This window comes from Bufo bufo, chromosome 2 (genome assembly GCF_905171765.1).
Source record: "Bufo bufo chromosome 2, aBufBuf1.1, whole genome shotgun sequence".
Lineage (NCBI taxonomy): Eukaryota > Metazoa > Chordata > Amphibia > Anura > Bufonidae > Bufo > Bufo bufo.
This window is the reverse complement of record NC_053390.1, coordinates 788,115,505-788,127,918: the sequence shown is the minus strand read 5'-3', so window position 1 is coordinate 788,127,918 and position 12,414 is coordinate 788,115,505.

The following is a 12,414-nucleotide window of genomic DNA, read 5'->3' as shown; positions in this document are numbered from 1 at the left end:
TAAGTAGCAGTCCGGTATTTAAAAAAAAAAAAACACTTTCAGAAAAGTTTCTCCTGGTAATCGATCTCACGACCTTTATACATCAGAGTCAAGGCATTTACCCTCACAGCCATGAAAGCTGTATTACCAGTTACTTTAAAAAAAAAAAATATATATATATATATAAGACTTCTACTGTAGGTAACTTTGATACTTAGTGTACATCCATACACATACAGCTGCCCCAGTACACTGTGTATGGATGTAGCAGAGCTGGGTGTGTTGGGGCAGCTGACATGTGTATGGATGTACACTAGGTATCAAAGTTACCTACAGTAGAAGTCTTATATTATTATATTTTTTAAGCAATTGGTAATACAGCTTTCATGGTTGAGAGGGTAAATGCCTTGCCTCTGATGTGTAAAGGTCGTGAGTTTGAATCCCAGGAGAAAATTTTCTGAAAGAAAGCCTAAATGAGATTTAAATACACCAGTGTCTCAGCTGCATGCTGCTCTCTCTGCCCGAAGTGAACTCATCGGAGCGCACCCGGCCGGCAATTACAGGAAAAGGATGAGATGATGACAAGTAGGGGGTGGGGCGCATGCGGCAGCCAGCCCCCCCAGGCAGAGTGTGCTCTACGCGGTTGCCTACTCTGCTTATGGGTGGCGCTGGCCCTGCACTCCAGAAGGCGTATTTTCTTCTGTTTAAGCCATTCTGTTGTTGATTTACTTCTATGCTTTTGGTCGTTGTCCTGTTGCAACACCCATCTTCTGTTGAGCTTCAGCTGGTGGACAGATGGCCTTAAGTTCTCCTGCAAAATGTCTTGATGAACTTGGGAATTCATTTTTCCTTCGATGATAGCAATCCGTCCAGACCCTGACGCAGCAAAGCAGCCCCAAACCATGATGCCCCCACCACCATACTTCACAGTTGGGATGAGGTTTTGATGGTGGTGTGCCTGCCTCTTTTTCTCCACACACAGGGCCAGATTTATCATTACTCTGACAGCTCACTCCACTTTCACATATGGCTAAAGTCAGTTTTAGCTAAGTCAGATTTATGATCGGCCCTTTAAGACTGTAATAAATGTGGTTTGATGGTAGCAGTTTATCCGTCTGTAAGCAGCTTTACAAAAGTCGCACGTTTTTATGAAAAAGTCGCATGTTCTATTAAAAAGTCTCATAAGATAAGCATGGTCCTCACTGGAGTGAAATTGCAAATTTTTTTGCGACTTTTTTTGGCGAGCATAGTGCAGAGCAGAAAAAAAGTCGCAAATTTGTGCGCAGTTTTAGCGTTTGCACAATTTTTTGCGACTTTTTCACTCCATTATTCTGACTTGAGCTAATGATAAATCTGGCCCATAGTGTTGTGTGTTTCTTCCAAACAACTCAAATTTGGTTTCATCTGTCCACAGAATATTTTGCCAGTACTGCTGTGGAACATCCAGGTGCTCTTGTGCAAACTGTAAACGTGCAGCAATGTTTTTGCTTTTGTTTTTGGACAGCAGTGGCTTTCTCTGTGGTATCCTCCCATGAAATCCATTCTTGTTTAGTGTTTTACATATCGTAGATTCGCTAACAGGGATGTTAGCATATGCCAGAGACTTTTGTAAGTCTTTAGCTGACACTCTAGGATTCTTCTTCACCTCATTGAGCAGTCTGCGCTGTGCTCTTGCAGTCATCTTTACAGGGCGGCCACTCCTAGGGAGAGTAGCAGCAGTGCTGAACTTTCTCCATTTATAGACAATTTGTCTTACCGTGGACTGATGAACAGCAAGGCTTTTGGAGATACTTTTATAACCCTTTCCAACTTTATGCAAGTCAACAATTCTTAATCGTAGGTCTTCTGAGAGCTCTTTTGTGCGAGGCATCATTCACATCAGGCAGTGCTTGTTGTGAAAAGCAAACCCAGAACTGGTGTGTGTTTTTTATAGGGCAGGACAGCTGTAACCAACACCTCCAATCTTATCTCATTGATTGGACTCCAGTTGGCTGACACCTCACTCCAATTAGCTCTTGGAGATGTCATTAGTCTGGGAGTTCACATACTTTTTCCACCTGCACTGTGAATGTTTACATGGTGTGTTCAATAAAAACATGGTAACATTTAATTCTTTGTGTGTTATTAGCTTAAGCAGACTGTGATTGTCTATTGTTGTGACTTAGATGAAGATCAGATTACATTTTATGACCAATTTGTGCAGAAATCCATATCATTCCAAAGGGTTCACATACTTTTTCTTGCAACTGTACGGACGTGTGAATGGACCCTTAGGCCTCTTTCACATAAGCAAGTTTTCCGCGAGGGTGCAATGCGTAAAGTGAACTCTTAGGCTGGGTTCACACGGGCGTTGCGGGAAAATGTGCGGGTGCGTTGCGGGAACACCCGCGATTTTTACGCGCGAGTGCAAAACATTGTAATGCGTTTTGCACTCGCGTGAGAAAAATCGCGCATGTTTGGTACCCAAACCCGAACTTCTTCACAGAAGTTCGGGCTTGGGATCGGTGTTCTGTAGATTGTATTATTTCCCCTTATAACATGGTTATAAGGGAAAATAATAGCATTCTGAATACAGAATGCATAGTAAACTAGCGCTGGAGGGGTTAAAAATAAATAAATAATAATTTAACTCACCTTACTCCACTTGATCGCATAGCCCGGCATCTCCTTCTGTCTCCTTTGCTGAACAGGACCTGTGGTGAGCATTAATTAGAGGTAAAGGACCTTTGGTGACATCACTCCGGTCATCACATGATCCATCACCATGGTAAAAGATCATGTGACGTACCATGTGATGACCGGAGTGACGTCACCAAAGGTCCTTTACCTGTATTTAATGCTCACCACAGGTCCTATTCAGCAAAGGAGACAGAAGGAGATGCCGGCTACGCGAACAAGTGGACTAAGGTGAGTTAAATTATTATTTATTTCTTTTTTTAACCCCTCCAGCGCTGTTTTACTATGCATTCTGTATTCAGAATGCTATTATTTTCCCTTATAACCATGTTATAAGGGAAAATAATAATGATCGGGTCTCCATCCCGATCGTCTCCTAGCAACCGTGCGTGAAAATCGCACCGCATCCGCACTTGCTTGCGGATGCTTGCGATTTTCACGCAACCCCATTCACTTCTATGGGGCCTGCGTTGCGTGAAAAACGCAGAATATAGAGCATGCTGCGATTTTCACGCCACGCACAAGTGATGCGTGAAAATCACCGCTCATGTGAACAGCCCCATAGAAATGAATGGGTCGGTATTCAGTGCGGGTGCAATCCGTTCACCTCACGCATCGCATCCGCGCGGAATACTCGCTCGTGTGAAAGGGGCCTTAGCACCCACACAGAATCCCGACCTATTCCCTTCAATGGGTCTGTGTACATGAGCGTTAATTTTCACGCATCATTTCTGCGTTGCCTGAGAATCGCAGCATGTTCTATATTCAGTGTTTTTCACACAGCTCTGGCCCCATAGAAGTGAATGTGGCATCAGAGAAAAACGCATGGCATTGGTTGTAATCCAGATGCAGTCCGGGTGCAATGCATTTTTCACTGATGGTTGCTAAGAGATGTTGTTTGTAAACCTTCACGCGCGTGAAAAAAGCATCAAAACGCATTGCACCCGTGTGAAAAAACTGAACAACTGAACGCAATCGCAGACAAAACTGACTGAACTTGCTTGCAAAATGGTTCACTGAACACACCCTGGACGCATCCAGAGCCAATCCGTATTGTTTGTGTGAAAGAGGCCTATGGGCGCATTCACACGACTTCAGTGTTTTGCGGATCCACAAAACACGGATACCGGCCGCGTGCGTTCTGCAATTTGCGGACTGCACATGGCCGCAACTATAATAGAAAATGCCTATTCTTGTCCGCGATTGCAGACAAGAATAGGACATGCCCTATCTTTTTTTGCGGGGCCGAAGAACAGAACCTCGGATGTGGACAGTACATTGAAATGAATGGGTTCGCACCCGATCAGCAAAATTCCAGTCTGAATGAGCCCTAAGGAATATACTTCCCCAGAAGCAGCACACCTAGAACATGCATATATCAAGGGGAGAAAAACCGAACTGGATCGCACATCCACAATTCTATGCTTAGATCTAATTAAACTCGCTTCTCAGCGCAATATTAAAGTGTAATTGTAAGTGGTAATTGACCTGAAGTTCCTGATAGCAATGGACATGTTGTGTTAGACAACTGTTCACATGGTGCAGTACTGCGTGGTGGCATTTGTGGCGCTGTGCTGGTGGGATGGTGGGACCCAGTGCCATGGGTGGCATTGTCAGACAGCAGGGTTGCTGTTTCACTCCTGGGTCCTGCCGCCTATTAGGGCAGTGCCACTTTGTCACCGCATTGTGCTGCGCCTTTTTGTCAGAGTTGGTCCCACTCAAAGAGGTAACCTTGACGTGGTGAGTGGGCTTATGCCTTTTGATCAAAATGTACACTAATGCCTCTTGTACAGCATGCAGTATAGGGGGCTCTACACCTTAATATTGCGCTGAGAAGTGAGGTCAATTAGATCTAAGCATAGCATTGTGGATGTGCGATCCAGTTCTGTTTTTCTCCCCTTGATATACACCTAGAACATGCATTTTGAAAGAAAAAGACAGAAAAAACACAGTTAAATGAAAAAATATGCAACTAATGCAACCAATAACAGTGCAGCTATGATTTTTTTTTTTTCAGAGCAATTTAAAGGGGTATCCTTGGGATACATGTGCTTCTGCTCAGGCAACCAGAGCATCCACGCTCATGAAATGCTCTGCCCAGTCACACAGAGAACCGCTGTGCAACATGGGCGGATTGGCCATAGACTTTACAAGGAAATTTCCAGATGGGCCAATGCCCAGGGGGCCACCTGAGCCCTCCTTATAGCCGGCCAGTGGAAGTTTTTGGGGATGTATTTTGTGCTGCTGGCAGTATTTTGTGATGGACTGTTGTATTTGGCTCTGTTGGGATGGTATTTTGTGTCGCAATATGGTATTACTTCTATCAATTTGGACCCAACTACAAAACAGGACCACTTTTAGTATTTTTTCCAGGGCCATTATAAGTTCCCAGTCCGACCTTGCTATCCCCTCCCCCCTGGAGTCTGATTCATTTAGAGGTCCGATGTGAGGTTTCAATTCATTTTAGTGTCTGGTCAGGGGATATGTATTCATTTAGAGGTCTAGTTTGGAGGCTGAATTTGTTTTAGGGTCTGGTTAATTTAAGGGTCTGCTCAGGGTAATGAATTAACTTTTGGTCTTGATATGAAGTTTAATAAATTTAGGGTATGGTCTGGTGTAATTTACAGGTCTGGTATGGATCTTTTATTTAATTTGTGGGTCTAGTCTGGAGTCTAAATTAATTTCCGCGTCTCTTTTGAATATATTTTGGGGTCGGGTCTGACATCTTGGGGTGTGATTAATTTAGGGGTCTGGGCAAGGGAGGGTATTCTGTTTCAGTTCTTATATGGGGTCTAATAAATTTAGGGTATGGTCTGAAATCTGATTTAATTTACCAGTCTGGATCTTTTTGTAATTTATGGGTCTAATTTGTCATCTGAATTCATTTCCTTGCCTATTTTGGATATATTTTGGAGACGAGTCTAGCATCTTGGGGTCTAATGAAAAGGGTTGTGCCATAAATAAATTTTCACACTTAAGTTTATTTTCATCAAGTACCCTACCTTCCATTACTCCTTTGAATTTGTTTTTGCAGTTTTCTCTTATCCCCCGTGCTTGAATCCTACTTTCTGTTTTTTTATGTGCCTGCTGTCCCATCATGCCTTACAGCAGTGAAATGTGTACTGACATCAGCAGATCACGCCCATTGTTCTTAACAATGACAGTTCCGACTTTCTACAGGACGTAACCTCCAGCAACTGTAAATCGAAACTGATTTGCAATAGGGTGCAATGGTAGACTAGTAACTTAAAAAAAAGGCATTTTTGATAAATGGCGGTATTTGGGGAGAGTGATATAACAGTTATACCTGTTGGGTGGGAAACTGTAACGTAACGTGAATTCAAAAGATTTGAAAATGAATAAGCTTACGCAGGCTAAGTAAGTAAATATATTTACTAAATGTGATTAAATATAAGATAACACAGACAAATCACAAACAGAATAATAAAAAGTAAATACATCACTAGCCTAAATGGGGTGAGACTCACTTGACTATTCTATAACACATGGCTGTCTACCACGTTTTAACACATTACCGACACCTCAGGGTGTGCAAAAGATAGGGCAAATCAATACTTACATCCTACCTAGGGTGAAGTTTTAGGTGGAGGCCCCCGAATGTATGTGAGTCACAGAGTTTAAACCTTTTAGCCCCTCCTCCAGTGTGCAGCACGCATGTCTCTGAGATCACTCAGGAATGTGGTCTTATCAGCACAATTGGGGATGGGTACTACATTACAAGGCCACATCATTACACAAAATGGTAATAATAAAAGGGAACAGAATTAAAGGGACAGAACATATCAGTACTTAAAAATACCCTTACAATACAGATACATTTCTATTAGTGGCACAAACTAACTTAAAGGTCTGCATAGGGGACGGAATTAAGTTCAGTTGTGATATAGCATCTCATAAATTTAGCAGAATGGATTTCTCATTTGTCTATGGGTTTGGTCTGGATTTGAATTAATGTAGGGGTCTGATCTGGGGTCTGAATTTATTTTGGGCCATGTTTTTTCTCTCTCTATTTCTAAATATACCTTACTTGTTCTTGAAACCACAAATAAGAAGGAATAATGTGCTATAAGTGATTCTGCAGCGACCCCCTATGACTGTAGGAAGGCAAGTAACTTATTATTGGCAGGGCTACAGCACATTATCAATTCACATTGCATTCCTGCATTAATCATAGGCATGAATGAATATTATTTTAGTAGTGTTCACTTCACCGGCTCTTCTGGTACAGCGCCCCATGCCAGTGATTAATCACTAACAGGATATTTGGAGCACAGGCTAAACTCTGCTAAATGGAAGCCCAGAGGCCGCAGCTGAAGTTTTATAGAGATCTAATGTACTGTAAATCAGCAAATGCATTGCTGCAGTTGGACTGTAGAGATATTAATGGCCAAGTTCATTCATCCTGCCATCCCATGGGGGGGGGGGGGGGGGGGGGGGGGGCGCTAGTGTTAATCCTGCTTTGAATTCATTGGAGACTCTTCTACATTCACCATGAAAGGTTTTAATCACCTCATAATGACCAATTTCTCATGGTTTTCAAAATGATTACTTGCTGTTAATAAATAGAACAGAATAGAAACTAGAACTGTTGCTCACAATAACAAGTGATGCCATTATGTCCATAGACCCCTTGGGGACCAGCGGTTCATGCATTATTATAAATGATGTCATAAATGTATGGTTATGATCAGGGGTGCACCACCAATGAGGCCAGGTGATCGCCTCAGGCAGCACCAGGTAGGGGTAAGAAAGGGGCAGCCGAAGGGCCATGGGCTGAAGGGAAGGGGTTAGGTTAAGAAATTGGCATGGGGGGCATCGCCTCAGGCAGCAGAAAGGCTAGGTGCACCCATGGTTATGATGATGCCTAATAGGTGCATATTTGGATGTGTCATGGGAATTATATTTAATATTTGTTCATATTGACGTTGCGTTATAGATAAGCAGCCTACAATCATATGGGGTCCCCCTTTGTCTCTTCCCTTATATACTACAATTAAATGGGATGGGATCAGGGATGGCCAACCTGTGGCCCTTCAGCTGTTGCAAAACTACAACTCCCAGCATGCTATTAGGGCACGCTGAGAGCAGTGGCGGATAACCATAGGGGCGTTCGAGTCGGCTGCCCTGCCCCGCCGCCGATCAACACCTGAGGCCTATGTGGTAGGCAGGACAATGAGCATTGCGTGCCTGCGGCCTGCCTCACCATCCTGGACACAGGTAAGTATTAGCCTTTTTTTTGTTCTGTGTGTGCCAACTTTGGGGGGCAGAGGAGGAAATGGGGGCAGTGTGGGGGCAAATCACTTCAGGGGGTGCAGTCTTGGGGAAGGTTATTACATGGGGCAAATCACTTCATTGGGGGAAGATTATTACATGGGGCAAATTACTTCATAGAGGTGCAGTGTGGGGGCAAATTACTTCATGGGGGAAGTGTTGGGCCAAATTACTTCATGGGGGCAGTTTGGGGGCAAATTACTTCATGGGGAAAATTACTTTATGGGGAAAGTGTGGGGGCAAATTATTATATGGGGCAGTGTAGGGGAAATTACTATATAGGGCAGTGTAGGGGAAATTACTATGTGGGGGCAGTGTGAGGGCATTGCTATTAGGCGACATTATTTTTGGGGACACTATACAGGTATTATTACCTGGAGCAAAATATAGGGTGTTATTATTATTGGGGGCACTCTAGGGGACATTATAATTGCTGTAGACACTATAGGGACCTTTGGGATAATTTATCAAACTGGTGTAAAGTAGAACTGGCTTAGTAGCCGAAAGCAACAGATTCCACCTCTCATTTTTCACAGCTCCTTTGGTTGCTATGGGCAACTAAGCCAGTTCTACTTTACACCAGTTTGATATATGACCCCAATTATAAGAAATCTAACGTTTCTGTGTAACAAACTCTGTAGAGACGAGATGTGGCTAAAAGAATTTGTCATGGCAGTCTGGGTCAGATGGAGGAGAAGAGGAAACATCTACATGACAGGAGAAGTCACTGGATGTAACAGGTATGTGGTGCTGTATTCCCCTATATGTAGAGCTGCTCACTACTGTGACCTGCGTCTCATCTTCTCCTCCAAGTCTTTTTTATTATAATCATATGTATTTTAAATTTGGCAACTAAAATTTTAATTTGTCACCTGCAGTCCTATGTAACAGCCCAGATAACAGTGATAACTTTCTGTGTGCAGATAATGTAGTAGATGTTCCGTGTAGTCCTATGTAACACCCCACATACCACAATAGTTTACTGTGTTATGTGGGCTGTTACATAGGACTGCAGGTAACATCTATGACATCTGTACTCAGAGAGGTATGAGATGTGGGGGTCCGACTCCTGGCACCCCCACCAATCAGCTGTTTGAGGAGACCGCGATGTCCCAGTTAGTGTTGAGCGCGAATATCCGTTTTGCGAATTTTTATTGCGAATATCGTAACTTCGAGAATTCGCGAACAATTAGAATATTTGCCTCTATATTCGTTAAAACGAAATTTCGTTTCCTTTTAAGCTAATAACACAATAGAAATATAATTGATTAGTCCCAATGCATTTAGAACAACTCACATATTTATAAATTCCACACAAGCTGTAAGCAAAAGCAGCTAACTAACAGTAGTTTGGATGAGCCAGCTAACCATTACACGAACAGAATTTTTTTTGCGCATTTAATGTTAGCGAATTTTCGCATAAAATATAAGAAAGTCAAAACCATATGAGTAACTGAACGCTTCTGACATGTCAAGTGAATTCTCGGCACGGTTGCTAGCCTTTGCGAAAAAAAACGTCTTTACAACATGCGATCCGCACACAAGCTTTAAGCATTAGCAATAAGCATAGTAATACTTGACTGATGAAATGACTCGAAATTTTTCTAAAAAAATGCTATATACGAAAATCAAGAATATAGCACTATATTCGAAAAATACGGAATGCCGTATTTTTCGAATATAGTGCTATATTCTTGATTTTCGTATATAGTAATATTTTCGAAAAATTTCGAGTCATTTCATCAGTCAAGGACAAGTATATGCTGCTTATTGCTATGCTAATGCATATATATTATATGCGAAAATATTAATTGCGTAAAAAAATTCTGTTCGTGTAATGGTTAGATGGCTCTTCACAACTTGGAAAGAGCCATCTAACCATTACACGAACAGAATTTTTTTTACGCATTTAATATTTTCGCATATAATATATATGCAATCAATGCATTAGCAGCATAGCAATAAGCATATACTTGACTCATGAAATAACTCGTAAATTTACGAAAATAGTGCTATATACGAAAATCCAGAATATGCCACTATATTTGAAAAATGCGGAATTCCGTAGTTTTCGAATATAGTGCTATATTCTAGATTTTCTTATATAGCACTATTTTCGAAAAATTTCGAGTCATTCCATCAGTCAAGTATTACTATGCTTATTGCTAATGCTTAAAGCTTGTGTGCGGATCGCATGTTCTAAAGACTTTTTTTTTTTCGCAAAGGCTAGGTTATGTTCCATGACTAGCAACCGTGCTGAGAATTCACTTGACAATCATGTCAAAAGCGTTCAGTTACTCATTTAATTTTAACTTTCTTATATTACATGCGAAATTTCGCTAACATTAAATGCGCAAAAAAATTCTGTTCGCGTAATGGTTAGTTACCATTACACGAACCGAATTGTTTTACGCATTTAATGTTAGCGAATTTTCGCATATAATATCCCAACCACTGTTAGCTGTTTTTTCCTTACAGCTTGTATGCGAACCGATCTACTCGCATATTGTAAATACGGTTTTTCGCCAATCCTAAATTATGTTCCATGACAAGCAATCTAGCCCAGAAGTTACTTGACATGTCCAAAACCGTTCAGGATCCTTACTCATTTAATTGTAACACTTTCAATATATTATATTGTATGCGAAAATCCGCTGCCATAACATTCGCAAAAAAATACTTTTCGTGTTATGTTTTTCCCGCCCGCCTAAACTAGTGTTATTGAGTATTTCACATATAGCCTTTATTGAGAGAATAATGGGCACCTAAATATTACCAGACATCCTATCGTGTACTTACTGATTGACCCTTGAAATACCATTTAATGTAGCCTATTTTACAACGGTTCCTGTAATGCGAAAAAAAGCGGACATTTCAAAAATTCGCATAAATCTATTCCTATAAGGCCATTCGACTATGGATTCTGCTTCTGCGAATTGTATATTATTGCGAATTATTCGTGACTGCCTATTCGCATTTTTTTTTCCTTGTTTTCCATGTGAGGTTATTGTTCACCCCTCCCTATTTTTGCTTATAGCCAATGGGAAGGCATTGTCACAGCTTAGCAACATCCCTAGCAACCAATAGGAAAGTAGTCTACCTCTCACTATATAAATCGAGGCACTCCCCGGTATCCATTTTGTGGGTTTAGTTATTGGAGAGATAGGAGCTGCTTGTTTTGTGCTGTGCTATTCTATTGATCCAGAAATTTTGAATTATTCTATCATTTAGCTAGTTAGTGTTAGGTAGTGATTAGGGAATATCTTTTAGGGTCTGAATTATTAGATAGGTTAGATTAGTTAGTTAAAAGATACAAGATACAGTTAGCTGATAGGTTTTAGTGCAGGGATCTGTGTAGGGCATTAGGTATAGGTAGTTAGGGACTTGAAAAGACCTCTAGATATAGATTAATAGTTTAGGTTAGTGTTTAGGGCTATTTAGAACAGATTTTAGGTTAGGTCAGTTAGGGATTTAGTGTAATTTTCTGTCTGTCCGTCCTTGTTTAAACTTCTGTTTGATTGCGTGTTTCTGTGTTATAGTTAATTTAAAACTTCAGTTTTGTTACATCTGTCTTGTCTTTGCGTCTGATTGTCCGCGTTTTTCTGTTTTATAGTTAGAAAAAATAAAAGTTTAGTTTTGTTTTTCGATTTGTTACATCTGTCTTGTCTTTGCGTCTGATTGTCCGCGTTTTTCTGTTTTATAGTTAGAAAAAAAAAAAAAAAAAAAAGTTTAGTTTTGTGTTTCGATTTGTTACATCTGTCTTGTCTTTGCGTCTGATTGTCCGCGTTTTTCTGTTTTATAGTTAGAAAAAAGAAAAAAAAAACAAAAAAAGTTTAGTTTTGTGTTTAGATTTGTTACATCTGTCTTGTCTTTGCGTCTGATTGTCCGCGTTTTTCTGTTTTATAGTTAGAAAAAAGAAAAAAAAAACAAAAAAAGTTTAGTTTTGTGTTTAGATTTGTTACATCTGTCTTGTCTTTGCGTCTGATTGTGTGCGTGTTTTCTGTGTTTCTTATTTTTTCATAAATAAATCAAAAAAAAATTATACTTACTCTAAATTAGTCTCGTTTTGAAGTTAGGCGTTTTATTTATTTTCCGTTTATTACTTTAATTTATTTTTATTATTTTTTTTGGTTTACATTACAAGTTAAATCTATTTTGTTTTTTGACACACGTCCCTACCACAATAAACCTTTGGCCCAATCACTTGTACGTAAATTATGAGTGCACCGGGCCGTGCAGGCAGCCGCGGTCGGGCAAATAGAGGAGTCAGTTCCGTTGCTGGACCGCCGACAGCGCGGGGCCGCTCCTCCAGTCATGTACAGGCAGGTGCCAGTGGCAGTGGTGTCCGCCTGATCCGTGATTTTTTTAATTTTAGCAGCCGTCCAAGGGCCATACTTTCCCAGGACGCCGAGACAGTGATGGCTCTGGTGGCTGACTCGAATGACACGGAGTCCTCAGCCCCAGTTC